Below are 17,144 nucleotides of genomic sequence, written 5' to 3' on the forward strand. Positions count from 1 at the left end.
GTAAAATATATAGATATGTGAAATATATGAGAGGTTTTTATTTTATAATATATATACACATACTTTTTTGTGGCTTGGTAAGTCAAAAATACATATGTATATATATAAAATAATAAAAATATGTATGTGTATATATATGATTTGTTTATATTATATATACGTATATAAAACACATCTTATTGGTTTTGCTTCTCTAGAGGACCTTGACTAGTACAATAATTCAGTCTCTAAATTTAGTCAAAATTGAGACCATGTGAAAGCTGTTCACTAGGCTAGGCTAAACAAAAAACAATAGTGTCATGTGGAAACACGAGATGACTTGGAAGAAATGCTGACGCCCAAAGTCTAGTGAAGCCAAGAGTCAGCAAGGATGTGAGTCTTTGCCGAGTTTGCCTCACACAAGTGCTGGGTTCTTTGCCTACAGATCCAGCCATGCCTTGATCATTCCTAACTCTGACCAAGTCTGGACACTGGAGAGCTTGCTTAACCTGAATCTAACCATATGGAAACATCAAATCTGCCCAATGGACAGTCCGTAAAATAACTGGTGTATATTCTTCAAAGTAATCGAGTTCCAGAAAAGCAAGAACAAACTGGAAAAAAGTGCCCAAAGAAACATAACAAAAAGACATAATAGGTTGGTGCAAAAGTAATTGCAGTTTTTGCCAATGAAAGTAATGGGGTTTATCCAACAGCACATGCTCACTTCATGTCTCCGTGTCACATTTTCGTAATTCTCACAATATTGCACACTCTTTCATTATTATTTAACCTATTACAGTGATCAGTGATCAGTGCTCTTTGATATAACTTTTGTAATGGTTTGAGACACCATGAACCATGCCCATATAAGATGGAGAACTTAATCAAAATGTTGTATGTATTCTGACTGCTCCACTGACCAGCCATTTACCTGTCTCTCTTCCTCTCCTTGGGCCTCCGTATTTTTTGTGATACAACAGTATTGAAATTAGGCTGACTAAAAACCCTACGATGCCCTCTAAGTGTTCAATTGAAAGGAAGAGTCACACATCTCCTACTTTAAATCAAAAGCTAGAAATGATTGCGCTTATTGAGAAAGGTATGTCAAAAGCTGAAATGGGCCTAAAGTTAAGCTTCTTGTGCCAAAAGCCAAGTTATAAATGCAAGGGAAAAGTTCTTGAAGGAAATTAACAGTGCCATTCTGTAAAGACACAAATGATAAGACAGCAGAACAGGCTTATTGCTAATACTGAGAGTTTTACTGGGTCTGGGTAGAAGACCATACTGGCAGCCTGGCACGGTGGCTTATGCCTGTAATCCCGGCACTTTGGGAGGCTGAGGCAGGTAGATCACCTGAGGTCAGGAGTTCGAGATCAGCCTGGCCAACATGATGAAACCTCATCTCTACTAAAAAATACAAAAAATTAGCCAGGCATGGTGCCAGAACCCTGTAATCCCAGGTACTCAGGAGGATGAGGCAGGAGAATCACTTGAACCCAGGAGGTGGAAGTCACAGTGAGCCAAGATTGCACCATTACACTCCGGCCTGGGCAATGAGAGCAAAAAGGGAAGGAAGGAAAGAAGGAAGAAAGGAAAGAAAGAAGGAAAGAAAGAAGAAAAGGAAGAAGGGAAGGAAGAAAGGGAGGGAGGGGAAACAAAGAAAAGAAAAGACAGAAAGGAAAGAAAGAAAGAAAAAGAAGAAAGAAGGAAAGAAAGAAAGAAAGAGAAAGAGATAAAGAAAGAAAACCATGTTGGCCACAACATTCCCTTAACCCAAACCTTAATGTTGGGGACTAAGAAGTGGGGAGGGGTGAGGGATAAACAGCTACATATTGGATACAACATATACTACTATGGTGATGGGTGCCCTGAAATCTTAGACTTCATGATTATACAATTCATCCATGTAACCAAAGACCACTTTACCCCTAAAGCTATTGAAATAAAAAATACGTATGTAATAAAATAAAATAAAAATAAAGTAATGGTATTTACAGATAGCAACAGAAACATTGCTAAATATTTAAAGTAAGGCCATTACTTTCAATGGCAAAACCACAATTACTTTTGAACCAACCTAATAAAATGAATATGTCGTTGGAAATTGGAAGTGAGCATATACAGTATGGTTACAGAGCAATGAATAACAGACTTCCTTCCCTGTGGCACCCTACATTCGGCACATTAGAAAAACATGTAAACAGTAAGGTACAGATTGAAATGGAAAGTGTGGTAATGAAGATATGTAAAATATGCTAGGGCAGCTGAAAGTAGGAGTGAAAAGCCTACCTTGTGAAGGAATGTAAAAGCTGGAGACATTTGAACTAGGTATTGAAAGAGGGTTAGATTGAATCTTAGACCTAGGTTCAAATTTTTCCACTACATTTACTGCTTGTCACTTTAGAAAAGTCATTTTATCTTACTGAAGCTAATCTAATCACCTGTAACAAAAGGCTGAAAATCTGTAAGAATTACATTGAATATTTTCTGAAATCTGGCATATGAAATTTCTTAACAATGTAGTCACCAAATAAATCATATCTTAATCTGAGGTACTTTTGAAAACAAAATGAAGAAGCTTTTACAAAGCGTGAGGCTTGGGAGGGATATGGGAAAAGCCAAAAGCATTGCACAGCTGTTCCTAATACAGTACAAATGGGAACATCTCTGCTGCTATCTGTAAATACCTATAGTCCTGGTAATGGGCCACGTCCTTAGACATTGTATGATTGAATCTTACAATATCCTACAGGTGATTCTGATGAACGGTTGTAATAAGAGCTACCCTTTTTGAAAACTTATTTTATCCTCGAGGCTTTGCATTTCTTATTAATAATTCTTACATCCATCCTGTAAGACAGGCACCCTTATTTTTCTTTAAAACATGAGCAATCCTACGTGGTCTCTGAGAGGTTAAGTACTTGCCCTCAGTCAGACAGATATTGAGAAGCTGGAGTTTCATTCAAGGTCTGTGTAACCACAAACACTATACCAATTTTAATTCCACCCATCCTTCTCTAGTGATTAAATTTACCACATAATTCAGAGAGAGGATTATAAAGTTAACCAAATGGAGAAGCAGAAAATAAATACTGACATTGCAGTGAATATGGAATATTGATTATTAAAGATCTTACTCTGTTCTTTCAGATGAGCTCTTTATTCCCAGAGATGTTTCCTCTTTACAAACTACTTTAAAGAGGCTGAAGATAGTATATGCTGATTTCTATAGTCCTTTGACTCACCATTTCTGAGGGTTAGTAGAAATTAGAATATTTTTATTTTTTACTATATGATTTAAGAAATGGTATTCAAATTAAGACATCAATGTTGTAAAAAGAAAGTCATACCTTATCATATGTGTTCAAAATTGTTTGCTTCTGCCAAAGGTGAATAGTTTTTCATGACTCAGTACCTTATACTTGTATTTTTTCATTAAAGATGGTAATACAAATACTGTAAAAAATGCATATACAAAATATGGGGGGATTTCTTTTCTGATTGTTCCTCATGATTGATATGCAATTGAATTTTCAAGTAGAATTTTAGAAATATTTTGTTTCTTTAACCAAACACTTTTTTATATTCTACAATAAACTACTATTTTTTACATTTAAAAAAATAAGCAATTTTCTAAATTACTATGATGTCCCCCCATTCATTGTCACAACCAAAACATAGCCACATTAAAGTACAAACAACTACTAGTGTGCCGTTACTACACCCAGTTGAGGACATCACCTTAGAGGTGAACTGGGAAGAGTGTCAGTTACACTCCCACGTCAAGGGAGCCTCAGGTCATTCTTATATCCTCATTCCTCATACCTTTGAAAATGCAAGTATTTTAGGTCCCAAGATGAAAATTCATCCTCAGTGCAGCCAAGCTAGCATCCATGAACTTCCTTGCGGTTAATAGTTTTAGGCCAGGGGATTTGTTTTCCTTTCTTGAAAACTTAGTCACGCAGTGAAGAGAGTGTTTAGTGGTTTATTCATCTTTTCAAATGTATTGCTCTGGAAGTGCCTACAGATTATCAGATTATCTAGTCCGTCTCCATGTTAAAATAAAGTACCCCTCTCAGAATTAATCTTTTCTGTACCTATGTACTTCCTCTCAAGGCTAAACTCTGTGTTCACCAAAGGACTGTAATGTCCAGCCAAGTGTCTACTCTGTAGACAGTCATTTAATCCTATATTTTATATGATATTTTGCAAATAATAGGTCTAAAACACGTTTGCATAGAAACAATGTTTCATAGTGAAAAGAGTTTAAACTGAATGATAAACAAGCTGATCTTATTTCCTAGTGTGTCTGGAATAAATTCAGTTTTTGCTGATGTCTTGGGGTAATTGTTAACTATATTGCCTTTCCATTTTCAAATGTGTTTAAGTTTGGGTGATAAATTATACAACCGCCTTACCAAAAGAGGGCATTTAAAAAATTATAATTGCTTTTGTTGAATTCACTAACATACTTTCTGGAAAAACATATTTATAAGGAGCTTGGTGCTTTCACTTCTCTCAATGAGTAGCTACTCTATAATCTCAGAATTTGCTTATTCAATGCTTATTTCCCTAGAATGAATGACTGACAATTCAGTATGTGAATAACAATGTGTAATTATGCAAGAAATTATTATGGCAACATGTAATCAATTATACTTTATGCTCTGTTATAAAGCAACATATTTTTAAAAATATATTTGGGCAAATTTTCAACCAAATTGCACATCAGTCTGTTTTTATAAATGGATTATTTACAGATCTCTGTCCTTGGTTGCAAATTACCTCAAAGAGTAGAGTTAAGTCTGCACCCTGCAGAACTCAAAGCTTAGCACGGAGTAGGTGGAGTCTGGGGGTGAATGATAAGATGATGCAACTAAAAATAATCCACTATAGTAAGACAGAGCTAGACCATAATCAGATCTTTTGCAAGAACTCTGGTGCTCATAATTCTAGAAATGAGATACATCAGGGTCAATAAAGAAAAGACATGTTGTTTCCCTAACATTAAACGGAAAATAAGTCATCCGATACATCGTATTGACATAGGACATCACAGGTCAGGAGAAGTGTGTCTCATGAAAAGAAATTGGGGAATAAATGTGTTCTATGCTCAGATGACCTTATTTGTTGATGACTTTATCTTATTCTTTAGTCAGCACAGAGTTATGATACACTGACTTTGGAATACAAACACTTCATTTCATTAACCATTTTGGGCTAATGAATTAGTACATTAGTGATGTACTGAAGACCAATGCCGTGCAGAATAAGAACCTGTGTCCTTCAAGTATATGAAAATGATCTCATACCTTCATTCCTTTATCAAGAATCACTAACTTTCCTCTACCTTCAGGTAAAGTGACATCTTTAGGTGTGTTGACTACTTGATAAGCACCTAAGTTAGATTTCTTATGAATCTTATGCCAGAACCTTAGAGAGAAAAGTATCAGTATCATTATTTTATGGATGAAGAAATTTAGCCTGAGGACAGGCGTGGTGGCTCACACATGTAATCCCAGCATTTTAGCAGGCCGAAGTGGGCAGATAGCTTGAGCCTAGGAGTTTGAGAACAGCATGGAAAACATAGTGAGACTCTGTCCATACAAAAAAATACAAAAATTAGCTGGGTGGTGTGCCTGTGGTCCCAGCTACTCAGAAGGCTGAGATGGGAGCCCAGGAGGTGGAGGTCGCAGTGAACCATGATCATGCCATTGCACTCCAGCCTGGGTGACAGAGCAAGACTCTGTTTCAAAAAAACTAAAAATAAAAATTTTAAAAATGAAAATAAAGAAAGAAGGAAAGAAAGAAAAAGGAGAGAGAGAGAGAGAGAGGAAAGGAAGGGAAGGGAAGGGGAAGAGAGGGGAGGGGAGGGGTGGGGTGGGAGGGGAGGGAAGGGAACTTGAGAGGTACAAAATAATTTTTCTGTTTACATACTCACTGAGGCAAAGCCAGTTTTCACTAATTAATACCCTTTGGAATATTTCTGGGCAAGAAGGTAAGGTGATATATAATCTTTCAAGAAAGTTGTAAACAGAGGACCTCTGCGTGTGAATGTTCAGATCTGTGTTGTAATCTAGTTATCACCTGCAAGGACTGGGTCTAGAGTAGAAAAATGATAGTTTCCAAATTAGTTGGATGAGAATTGTAATAAGTGGATTTTTGAAACTACTAAAAGATTATAAAAATGTGTAATTATTTGATAACTGCAACACACGTGATGATTTCTGTACTGAACTGATCTATTGTTTTATAGCTGAGGAACCCTAGGTACAGTGTCTCTCATTCATTTACTCAGAGAAAAATGGTGGTTGTTGTGTAAATTAAAATTTCAACACCCATTTTGGATTTACAACTATTTATAAATGCAAAAAAAAATTCTGAGCACTTATTCTGTATCTTGCTCTAGAAATGCAGCAATTAATGGATAAGAACCCTGGCCCTAATATGGCTCCATTCCTTTAGGGAAAATATGAAATATAAATAAATAAATACAATTGCAGGAGGTTGTGAGTTTAACGGCAGGGGTGGGTAAAGCTCTGAAAAGTGATTGCAGTGAGTGCAGAGGCTTGCAGACTAGAGTATGCCTGACATGATTGAAAAATAGCAGGGAGGCAGGGCTGTGGTGAGTGAGAGGTCAGAGGGGAAGCACCTGCCAATTCATGTAGGGACCTGGAGTCTTTCATGATGGCTTTGTGGTCTGCTAAAAAATGGGAGACCACTAGAAGGTTTGAGTTGACAATGACAAGATCCGACATATCTTGAAAGGAATACAGTGGAAGTTGTGTTGAGAAAAGGCTAAAGTGAAGAAAAGGCAGATAGATAAGAGCAGTACATTTTATTCCAGTGATTCTATTGAGAGAGGACCATGACCTGGACCAAAGGGATAGATCACAGTGTGTGTCCACCATAAGAGTGCACCTCTCAGATCTCTGACAGCCAGGAGCATTCCGAAATCCATCAGTGGGTCTCAACTGAGGTCATGTGTCCCATAGACTGCCTAGCCAATGACTGAGCATGGCAGGGATACAAAGGCAGGCTCATTTCTGGGAGTTGCAGCAATTTTCTGATGAGTGACTGGACTTTGGAGTGAGGACTCTCCAACGGCCTTGCCAAATACATCTTAGCACTGCTCTGCAGTCAAAGTAACTTACATTCATGTTCATTAGACAGCTGAAAATAAAGTCTGGAGTTTCAGGGAGGAATCCAGGTTGGAGATGTAAATGGAAGATTTATCATTCAGAGGTGGTATTTTACGACATATGCTGGATGAGATCACCATGGATTTCACTTATTGAGTGTGGAATAAAAAGAGATATGAGTTCCAAAACTAAGCACTGGAGCATTCCAAAAATTTATTAATCAAAAATAATTTAAAAGGAGTGGCAATGAGACAGGAGGAAATCCAGAGAATACAAGGTACCTGGAAACTATGTGTTTATTTCCAAATTCAATATGTTCTATTCTAGAAATATATACATTTAAAAAACACTCCAGAACAATTTTGGGCTTTGAAAACCATGAATATCTGACTGTATGTATCGAAATCATCTTCAGTATTTAACTTTGCCTACAGACAAAGCATTTTTCCTCTCACAAAGCAAAGATTAAACCACAGCAGTGATTTTGCATGAGTGACTTAATCTCTCTGAGGTTTAGTCTCCTCATCTATATAACAGTAATAAACAGTCACTACTGATTTTGCAGACATTGAAGAAAAAGTGAGCTCATGACTGTACAGTACTTAGCTCAAATGTAATTGTCCTAAAGCAACACTGAATAAATATTATTAATCTCCTTTTTAGTATTCAAGTTGAGTAACTCAACACAATAATAACATAAAAGGTGGCAGAGTTAGATTGGACCCAATTGTCAATGGCCCATTTATTGATGAACTTACCATATACACACACACATGCACGAGAAAGGACCTATTGTATGCCACACAATAACTTTTGGGAAGTGTTCTGTGTGGTGAGTTTAGACAGTATCTGACTTCCAGTATCGTGCCAGGAAGCCTGTAGCCCAACACTCCTCGTATAAACAGGCACTCATCCATTATACTGCTTTCAAACTTGAATGTAGGAGCCAGTACAAGATTAATTAAATGTATATTTGAGAAATATTTTGGCATGACACTATTTCTGTACTTTCTGAATAAGGATAAAAATCAAATGTCTTTCATTTCAATAATAAGGATCAAATACAGTTCTAGGAAACCATCCTGAGAAAGTTTAATTACACAAAAATTCAGGTAGTGTGATAAATAGGGATCAACTCCTAGAAAACAGAACGGTAAAAGACTGTAACAGACATGTTCATCTAACATACATGTGTGTGCCAATGCAGGCATCTCACATTTGTGCTTAGCAAATACATGCACCAAATAGCATTTTTCTGCAAGGAGAAGTCTGCAACATGCTGATGAGGATCTTACTTTGTCTTTTAGCAAACTTTCTTTAGTGTAATAATGCATTTCCCCCAGGGTTATTCTCCATGGTTCTTTGTTCTGCCTTCTAGCATTGGTTCTGTTCTCTAGGTCATCCTTCCTTTCCTATACGATAAGACATGGGTTGCAGTGGATAGCCTTCCTGGAGAGCTTCCTGTGTAGAGACTAAGGCCTAAGGACCTGTTTTATACTTTACTCTCTCTATTTCTTTCAACTAATGCTGTTGGGGGTTTTACTAGTACAATTTGCTTACCAACTTTGTGATGATTTTTATAAATTTTATTAAAATTTACTCCATTTAGACATCAAGCCACAGTGACAAATCTTTAAGAGATTCCTTTCTCTGTTGTGGTCCCTTTAGACTCTTAGAATCTGTATTGTTTAAAAGGGATTGTATGTGAGCCACATACACACGATCATTAGAAAAGCCTCTTGTCTCTAAGAAAGTGTCCGTGAGTTACCACCTTAAACTCTGAGGTTATAGAAGAGTCTTTATAGTCACCTCTCAAAGCCTCAAAACAGCAATAATTTTATTTGCTTGTGTTTTGGTTATATAAGGGGTCTGAAGTTATAAACGGGGTCTTTACAGTCACATCTCAAAGGCTTAAAACAGGAATGATTTTATTTGCTTGTGTTTTGGCAGATCGGGAATTCCAAAGAGCTTGGTTGGACAGTTCTTACTTCAAAGCCTTTAACGTCCCTCACTACCTAGCAGTTGATGCTGATCACCAGCTGAGAGCTCATCTGTGGTTCTCTGCTGGAGACCTGCACATGACTCTCCAGGACAGTGATCTCAGGTACTCAGACTCCTTAAATAGCAGCTATCTTCCTTCACAGTATCCCATGCAACCAAAGAGATCATGAAGAATGACATGATCTAATCTGACCTTTGCTCACAAGTTACACAGAGTAACTTTTACTTCATTCTGGTTACAACTGAGTCACTAAGGCTAGTCCAGGATCAATGTCTCCTTAAAAAGGTGGTGTTTTAGAAAAGATCTGAAAGAAGAACAGCAAAATATAGGTCAATCTGGAGGAAAAGGAATTCAGAAAGAGATAGAAGGAGAGAAACAAAGAACAGTACTTAGAATGTCTGTGTGCATAAGAGGAAGTCAGAGTGCAGAAGGAAGCCCGGTCTTTTAAGGTTATGTAAACTGTTGTAAACAAAGTAAGATCAAAATCAGAGGAATACTTGAGATGAAGACATTTTATGCCCAAATTAATGTTTTAAATATGTTCCTCTCCAGCAATGAGGAACCCAGGGTGTGAGGATACAAGAGTATATTCAGGGAGATTTGTGAGGGTTTATTGCAATAATTCAGATGAGAAATGATGATGGCTTGAGTATAAATAAATTGAATAAATTGAGTATGCAGCAGGTGATTAGAATTATTTGCACTCAGAATACTCTTTCAATGTAGAGCTGCTAGAATTTATTGATGAATTAAATATGAGGTCTGAGAGAAAGAAAAGGGTTCAGAATTTTCAAAACATCTTGGAATAATTTCTTCCTAAATGAGAAAAGTTGGTACTTCTTCAAATAAGAAATACTGTGGTTGGAAAAACTGGAGATAAAATTGAAGAAATTCTATATTGAAGAAGTTGTGGGCAAAAGTGTGGATAATTCTAAGTGTATATTATATGATACACACACATAGACACATACGCACACACCCCTAGTGTAAATAATTAGACATGCATTTAAAAGTCTAACATTAAGAATCCTATTAAAAAATCACCTGTCTATGGAAATTACAACAAAATATACAACACATTTGAAAATATAAATTTTAAGATACAATTCTGTAAAGATGTCACTTGATTTTAATTTGATCTATATATTCGGTTCAGCTTAAAGATTAAAATGTGATAATAACAAGTAAAATTAAGATTATCATAAAAGCTCCATTATGTGAAATGTATAAGATAATTCTAAATTAATATGCAGAGTCAGAACCAAGAATAACCAAGACTACTAGAGATAAACAATGGTTTAGAATTTCCTCAACCATGTATCAAGTATTTAGTATTTCCTGAACCATAAATCAACCATACATACTAAAAAACTATCTATAGTAGCTGAGACAACATTACATCAATGGAAAGGAAGACTGATAAGAAAATGGCACAAAAAAAGTGTTCAGAAATAGACTCAAACTTTTATAGACTCTAGACTAATAAAATGTTTGTACTATTAAAGCAGTAGGAAAATTTGGTACGTGATTAAAAATACATTTATATAAAAAGTATATATATAATATATAATAAATTATATATAATGTAAATTATATGCACACTATATTATATAATTTATATATAAATTATGTAATATAGTGTGCATATAATTTACATATAACATTGATATTTTGTGTATATATATATATATATATATATACACACACACACATGAATATAATCACATTTTACTACCACACTTCATAAGGAAAGTGAATTCTAAATGGAGAAAATTAAAATTATGTGCCCAAGAGAATGATTAAAATTAGGAAATGTCTGTTCCAGTTGATGAGAAGGATGTAGTGAGAAACTAAATTAGCACAATCACTAAAAAGAAAAAAAATCAGCATTTTTTACTAAATTAGAATATGTGAAGTATCAACTATGCTTCAACAGAAATATGAACACAAGTGCATTAAAAACTTTTTTATGCTTTAAAAAATATTGGTTTTGTGCTTAGAAAAAAATTCATATGACCATCAAGAGAACTGATAAAAATATGATTTACTTACACAATAGAATGAAAATGAACAAATTAAAACTACTTTCAATATAGATGGATCTGCCAAATATGTTGAATAAAAGCAGTCAGAAAAATGTTCATAATTAAGCTATAACTCTAGAAGAAATTTACAAATTCAGAAATTAAGCTATAGCAATCTTGAGGTAAAATGAAGAAAACTGTTAATGAGATAGAAAATAAAATGCCTTGTCTGATATTGTCAGTGCCCTATTTTTGGTGCCTTTTGGTAGTGGTACACTGCTGTTAATTTCATGGTAATTCTTTGAACTGAGCTGATTTTTGTGCTTTTGAACTTTCCTTTGGCTGATATTTTGCAATACAGGTTTGCTACATAAGTATACATGTTACATGGTAGTTTGCTGCACCTATCAACCCATCGTCTGCATGCTTTAGACATTTGTCCCAATGCTCTCCCTCCTTTTGTCCCCAACCCCCATACAAGCCCCAGTGTGTGATGTTCCCCGCTCTGTGTCCATGTGTTCTCATTGTTCAGTTCCCATTTATGAGTAAGAACATGTGGTGTTTGGTTTTCTGATCCTGTGTTAGTTTGCTGAGGATGATGGTTTCCAGCTTCATCCATGTCCCTGCAAAGGACAGGAACGCATTCTTTTCATGGCTGCATAGTATTCCACGGTGTATGTATGCCACATTTTCTTTATCCAGTCTATCATTGATGGGCATTTGGGTTGGTTCCAAGTCTTTGCTATTGTGAATGGTGCTGCAATAAACATACATGTGCATGTGTCTTTATAGTAGAATGATTTATAATCTTTTGGGTATATACCCAGTAATGGGATTGCTGGGTCAAAGGATATTTCTGGTTCTAGATCCTTGAGGAATCATCATACTGTCTTCCAGACCGGTTAAACTAATTTACACTCACACCAACAGTGTAAAAACATCCTATTTCTCCATAGCCTCACTAGCATCTGTTGTTTCCTGACTTTTTAATGATTGCCATTTTAAATGGCCTGAGATGGTATTTCATTGTGTTTTTTATTTTCATTTTTGTAATGACTAGTGATGAAGAGATTTTTTTCCTGTGTTTGTTGGCTTCATGAATATCTTCTTTTGAGAAGTGTCTGTTCATATTCTTTGCCAACTTTTTGATGGAGTTGATTTTTCTCGTAAATTTAAGTGCCTTGTAGATTCTTGACATTAGATATTTGTAAAATGGGTAGCTTGCAAAAATTTTCTTCCATTCTGTAGGTTGCCTGTTCACTCTGATGATATAGTTTCTTTTGCTGTGCAGAAGCTCTTTAGTTTGATTAGATCTCATTTTTCAATTTTGACTTTTGTCGCAATTGCTTTTGGTATTTTAGTCATGCAGTCTTTGCCCATGCCTATGTCCTGAATGGTAATGCCTAGGTTTTCTTCCAGGATTTTTATGGTTTTGAATTTTACATTTAAGTCTTTAATCCATCTTGAGTTAACTTTTGTATACAGGGTATGGAAGGGACCCAGTTTCTGTTTTCTGCATATAGCTAGCCAATTTTCCCAGCACCATTTATTAAATGGAGAAATTTTTCCCCATTGCCTGTTTTTGTCAGGTTTGCCAATGATCAGATGGTTATAGATGTGTGGTGTTATTTCTGAGGTTTCTGTTCTGTTCCATTGGTCTACATATCTGTTCTGGTAACAGCACCATGCTGTTTTGGTTACTGTAGCCTTGTAGCGTATTTTGAAGTTAGGTAATGTGATGCCTCCAGCTTTGTTCTTTATACTTAGGATTATCTTGGCTGTATGGGCTCTTTTTTTGGTCCATATGAAATTTGAAGTAGTTTTTTTCTAATTGTGTGAAGAAAGTCAATGGTAGCTTAATGAGAACAACATGCAATACTAATTTTTAAAATAACAAATACAACCGTTTACATAGTCAAGGTACCACAATGGCCTGTTCCTTAGCTGTCTTTATCGATCTCTGTTAGGCTATTCGCCTTTGCTCTTGGTGCTGCTATTCATACTGGCCTTCTTTTATTCCCCAGGACTTACTCAAGAAAGGCCCATGCTCCCTCCCACCACTGGGATTTGTACTTGCTGTTGGCTTTCTTCATCATGTTCTTATTCTTTGGATAAAGTCAGTGGTTCCCTTTTTTAGTAAAACTTTTCTTGGACTTCATTTCTAGGTCAAAACAACTTTAACCTAGTATATAAGCTTCATAAATTTTCAAATAACCATGATCCTCTAAAATTTTTCCTTGTATTATAAATTTAATTTTACATTTACTACTATTATTATTATTATTATTTGATTGACATCCTGAAATGTCTTGTTTTGAAGAACAAATAATATAAAATTATTAAATCACCAAGAGTGGTGTTTGATGTCACATACATTCCTTAAAAAATATCAATTATTTTTATTATTGTTTAGCATGATCTCCGAGAGTAAGAGTTGCCCAAAGTAATTTGCCCAAACAGATAGATAATAACCATCAGACTCATAAATAATTATCTTTTATTTAATTGCATATTTTTCAATATGGAATTTTGCAAAATAGGATATGTGGAAAAAGTATACTTGATTATGCTAGGTATAATCCATAGGATATGATTTAACAGCCCTAGTACTTATTCAATAGACCTTCTCTTAAAGAATATCAGTGCTGTATTTTCATAAAGTATTTGACAAGAATGTAAAAATAAACAGTAAACTGAATTGATTATAATCAATTTTCAGTTCACTTAGGCTGGCGATCTTTTTCATACACACATGCACACACACACACACATGCAATTGGATATACTGGTCTCTAATTGCTATTATTTATTTAGATTTTCTTTCAGGCATTCTATTGGACATATAAAATGTGTTATAACCCTCACAAAAATGCAATGCAATATATGATGCTATACTTTTTTTGTATGGGAGTAAACTATCATCAGAGAGTGAAATAGATTGCTAAAGGCCACAGAAAAAGCAAATAGCTAAACCAAAATTAAAACCTAGTTTATCTGTCTCTAAAGCTTGTGCTCTTTTGTATCCATCACTCTTCCTCTCAGAAAACAATTGTGAAATTGTGATTCAGTATAAACATGTAATATAATCTAAGGATATATTAAAATGCTAAATAGTAAGATTCAAAGGATTGAAGCCTATAACCAAAGTGATTAAGTGATACTTGATTTGCCTGCTATTGGATTATTCTCAGGATCTCTGTACAATTTAAGTTTGCATCTGCCATGTGTGCATTTTAGTTCTTTCAGTTTGTTGAGATAGACATTCTAAATCTAAATGGCAAGTGTAGTTATTTTTCTCTTTATATTCCTCTGATTATTTTAAGAAACATTATCTGAATAACTCCAAATTAGAATTGACCTAAGTTGTCAAAAAGCCCCATTCCCTTTGTCAGTGAATAACATAGGAAAGGTTCCTTTTTTTGATGTTACAATGAAACACACAGAATAAATTTTCTTCCTTCCCTCCCTCCTTTCCTTCCTCCCCTCCTTTCTTCCCTCCCTCCCTTCCTCTCTCCCTCCGTCCCTTCCTTCCTTCCTTCTCCCCTTCCTTCCTTCCCTCCCTCCTTCCTTCCTTCCTTCCTTCCTTCCTTCCTTCCTTCCTTCCATCCATCCTTCTTCTCTCCCTCCTTCCCCCACTTTCTCCCTTCATTTGTAATTTTCTTTTTTCTGCTACTGGTGGATATTATCTCTTCACTTAATACCTATAATTGCCACTGATTTCTTTCTACCATGAATAAGTGACATTTAGAAGAATATTTGGAAAATGGCAAGCCAAAAAATAAGAACAGCCCAAGTATTGATAATTTCACGGACCCATCCAATTAACCAGTCCTGGAACTGCTCTGCCTCTGAAATTGTTGAAATGAGACACATTAAGTCATTATTTCAATTATAGACCTTTGAGTGTTGAATTTCTTCTATTTGCTGCCTAAAGCTTCCTAAGTAATGCTTCCTTACTTCTCCCTGAGAAAGGCAAAAAGTTCTCAGAGATGACAAATGAAACTTTACTGATTCAACAATAGTTAATAGTTGCACTTTCTAGGTGGTTTATATACTTGGCTGAATAGATTCCCTGCCCAATAGCTAGGAAGATGAATTGACTTTCCTTGAAGCCGAAAAGTGATATCAAAGACATTATCACCTACTATGACATTTTTTGTGGGCTTCATTTTTCTCAGCAGCAAATGGTGAAAAATCTTTTCGGAAGGAGATAATCATAGTCAAAATGGATTGCAATTCCAGGGTCTAAACTGTCCAGTGATTTGTACAAAAAGTTGCAGCAAATTGACCCCTCTTCTCAGTAGTTTCAGAAGGACTAAGTTTCAAATAGCTCTGTTATGATGGGCTTAATACATATTTGATTCAGTCCTATGAGAAAAAGAAAACACACTTTAGGTCAAATGTTTATATTAAGCCTCCAAAGAGTTCAATGTGCCCAAAAATATGTTTTGCATAGTGATATATTTTAAGATGACTGGATTTTAGTCTAGTTTTTCTCACTTCCTAGCAAGTGATTATCCTTTTGAGCCTTAGTACTTGCTTACTAATATGGGATCTTTCTAATTCACCTGAGAGGTCTTCATGCCTTTCCAATAGGGTGGCATCGTTTGAAATTTTCTGCTTTAATACTTTTGTATTTTTTAAATAACTGTATCTTACCAAATAACGTTTTGTGTATTAGTACTTTTTTGAAATCTTCAAAAAGTTTTAACATATATTTTGCTGCCATTAAGACTTCTTTATCATAATTTGAAAAAATCATTTTATATTCTCACAACAATTTTTAATGTAGCACAAACATTTATTTGGTATGTGATGGAGTATTTATCCTTACAGACTTTTTTTCTTAAGAGATACTATTCTTTATATTTCATCTTTCCCTCTCTCCTCTTTTGTTCTATGACACTTAGCTGGTATCAGTTATTAATATTTATTGTTATAATTAACATGTAGCAATATGTTTTCAGCTGTTTCTCATTTATATGAAATGAGAAAACAAGTAATGTGGCAAATTAAAAGCATGTAAAATGATGTTTTCTAAAAATAGACATTTCTTAAAAAGATAACAAAGTGCAGCAGAAGCTCTTTAGAGGTCTCTCTGGCATGTTGCCTGCTGTTTGGCCTTATGGTCAGGTGTGTGATCTTAGGGTTAGTTTCGGAAACTATCTCTTACAAATCATTAAGAGTTTGTGTTTTGGGGCTCGAAAATATTTCTTGGAACAAGCTAACAATGATATTTCTCCAGCTGTGCTATTTTTATTATCATTTAAAAAATGCATTAAATTTGTCATTTAAAATATTTGTAAGTATACAATGCTTACAATGTAAAGTACACCATGTATGTTGCACATACACCTTGATGTGCAATAGACCTCTAGAATTTTTTAATCTTGCAAAGTTGAAATTCTATACCCATTGAACAGCAAATCTCCATTTTCTCCATCCTCCGGCAACCACTATTCTAATCTCTCTGAGTGTGACTACTTCAAATACCTCAAATAATTGGAATCATGCCATATGACTGGCTTATTTTACTTAACATTTTTTTTTGTAATTGGCTTATTTGTCTTAACATTGTGTCCTTAAAGTTCATTCACATTGTAGCATGCAACAGGATTTTCTTTCTTTATTTAAGGCCGAATAATTTTTCACTGTATGTGTTCACCACATTTTCTTTATCCTTCTGTCACAGACATTCAGGTTCTGCATCTTTGCCATTATGAATAATGCCACAATGAACATCAGTATGCCAACATTTCTCAGAGATATTGTTTTCAATTCTATTATATATATACACCCAGAAATGAAATTCTTCGACCATATGGTAATTATATTTTTAATATTTTTAGGAACCTCCATACTGTTTTCCATATCTGTACACCATTTTACATGCCCACCAATGGTACACACGGGTTTCAATTCCTTGACATCCTTGTCAACACGTGTTATTAGCTGTTTTTTTTTTTAATAGTAGCCATCTTAGTGGGCATGAGG

The sequence above is a fragment of the Sapajus apella genome, unplaced genomic scaffold (assembly GCF_009761245.1).
Source record: "Sapajus apella isolate SASKATOON/1434 unplaced genomic scaffold, GSC_monkey_1.0 scaffold31, whole genome shotgun sequence".
Taxonomy (NCBI): domain Eukaryota; kingdom Metazoa; phylum Chordata; class Mammalia; order Primates; family Cebidae; genus Sapajus; species Sapajus apella.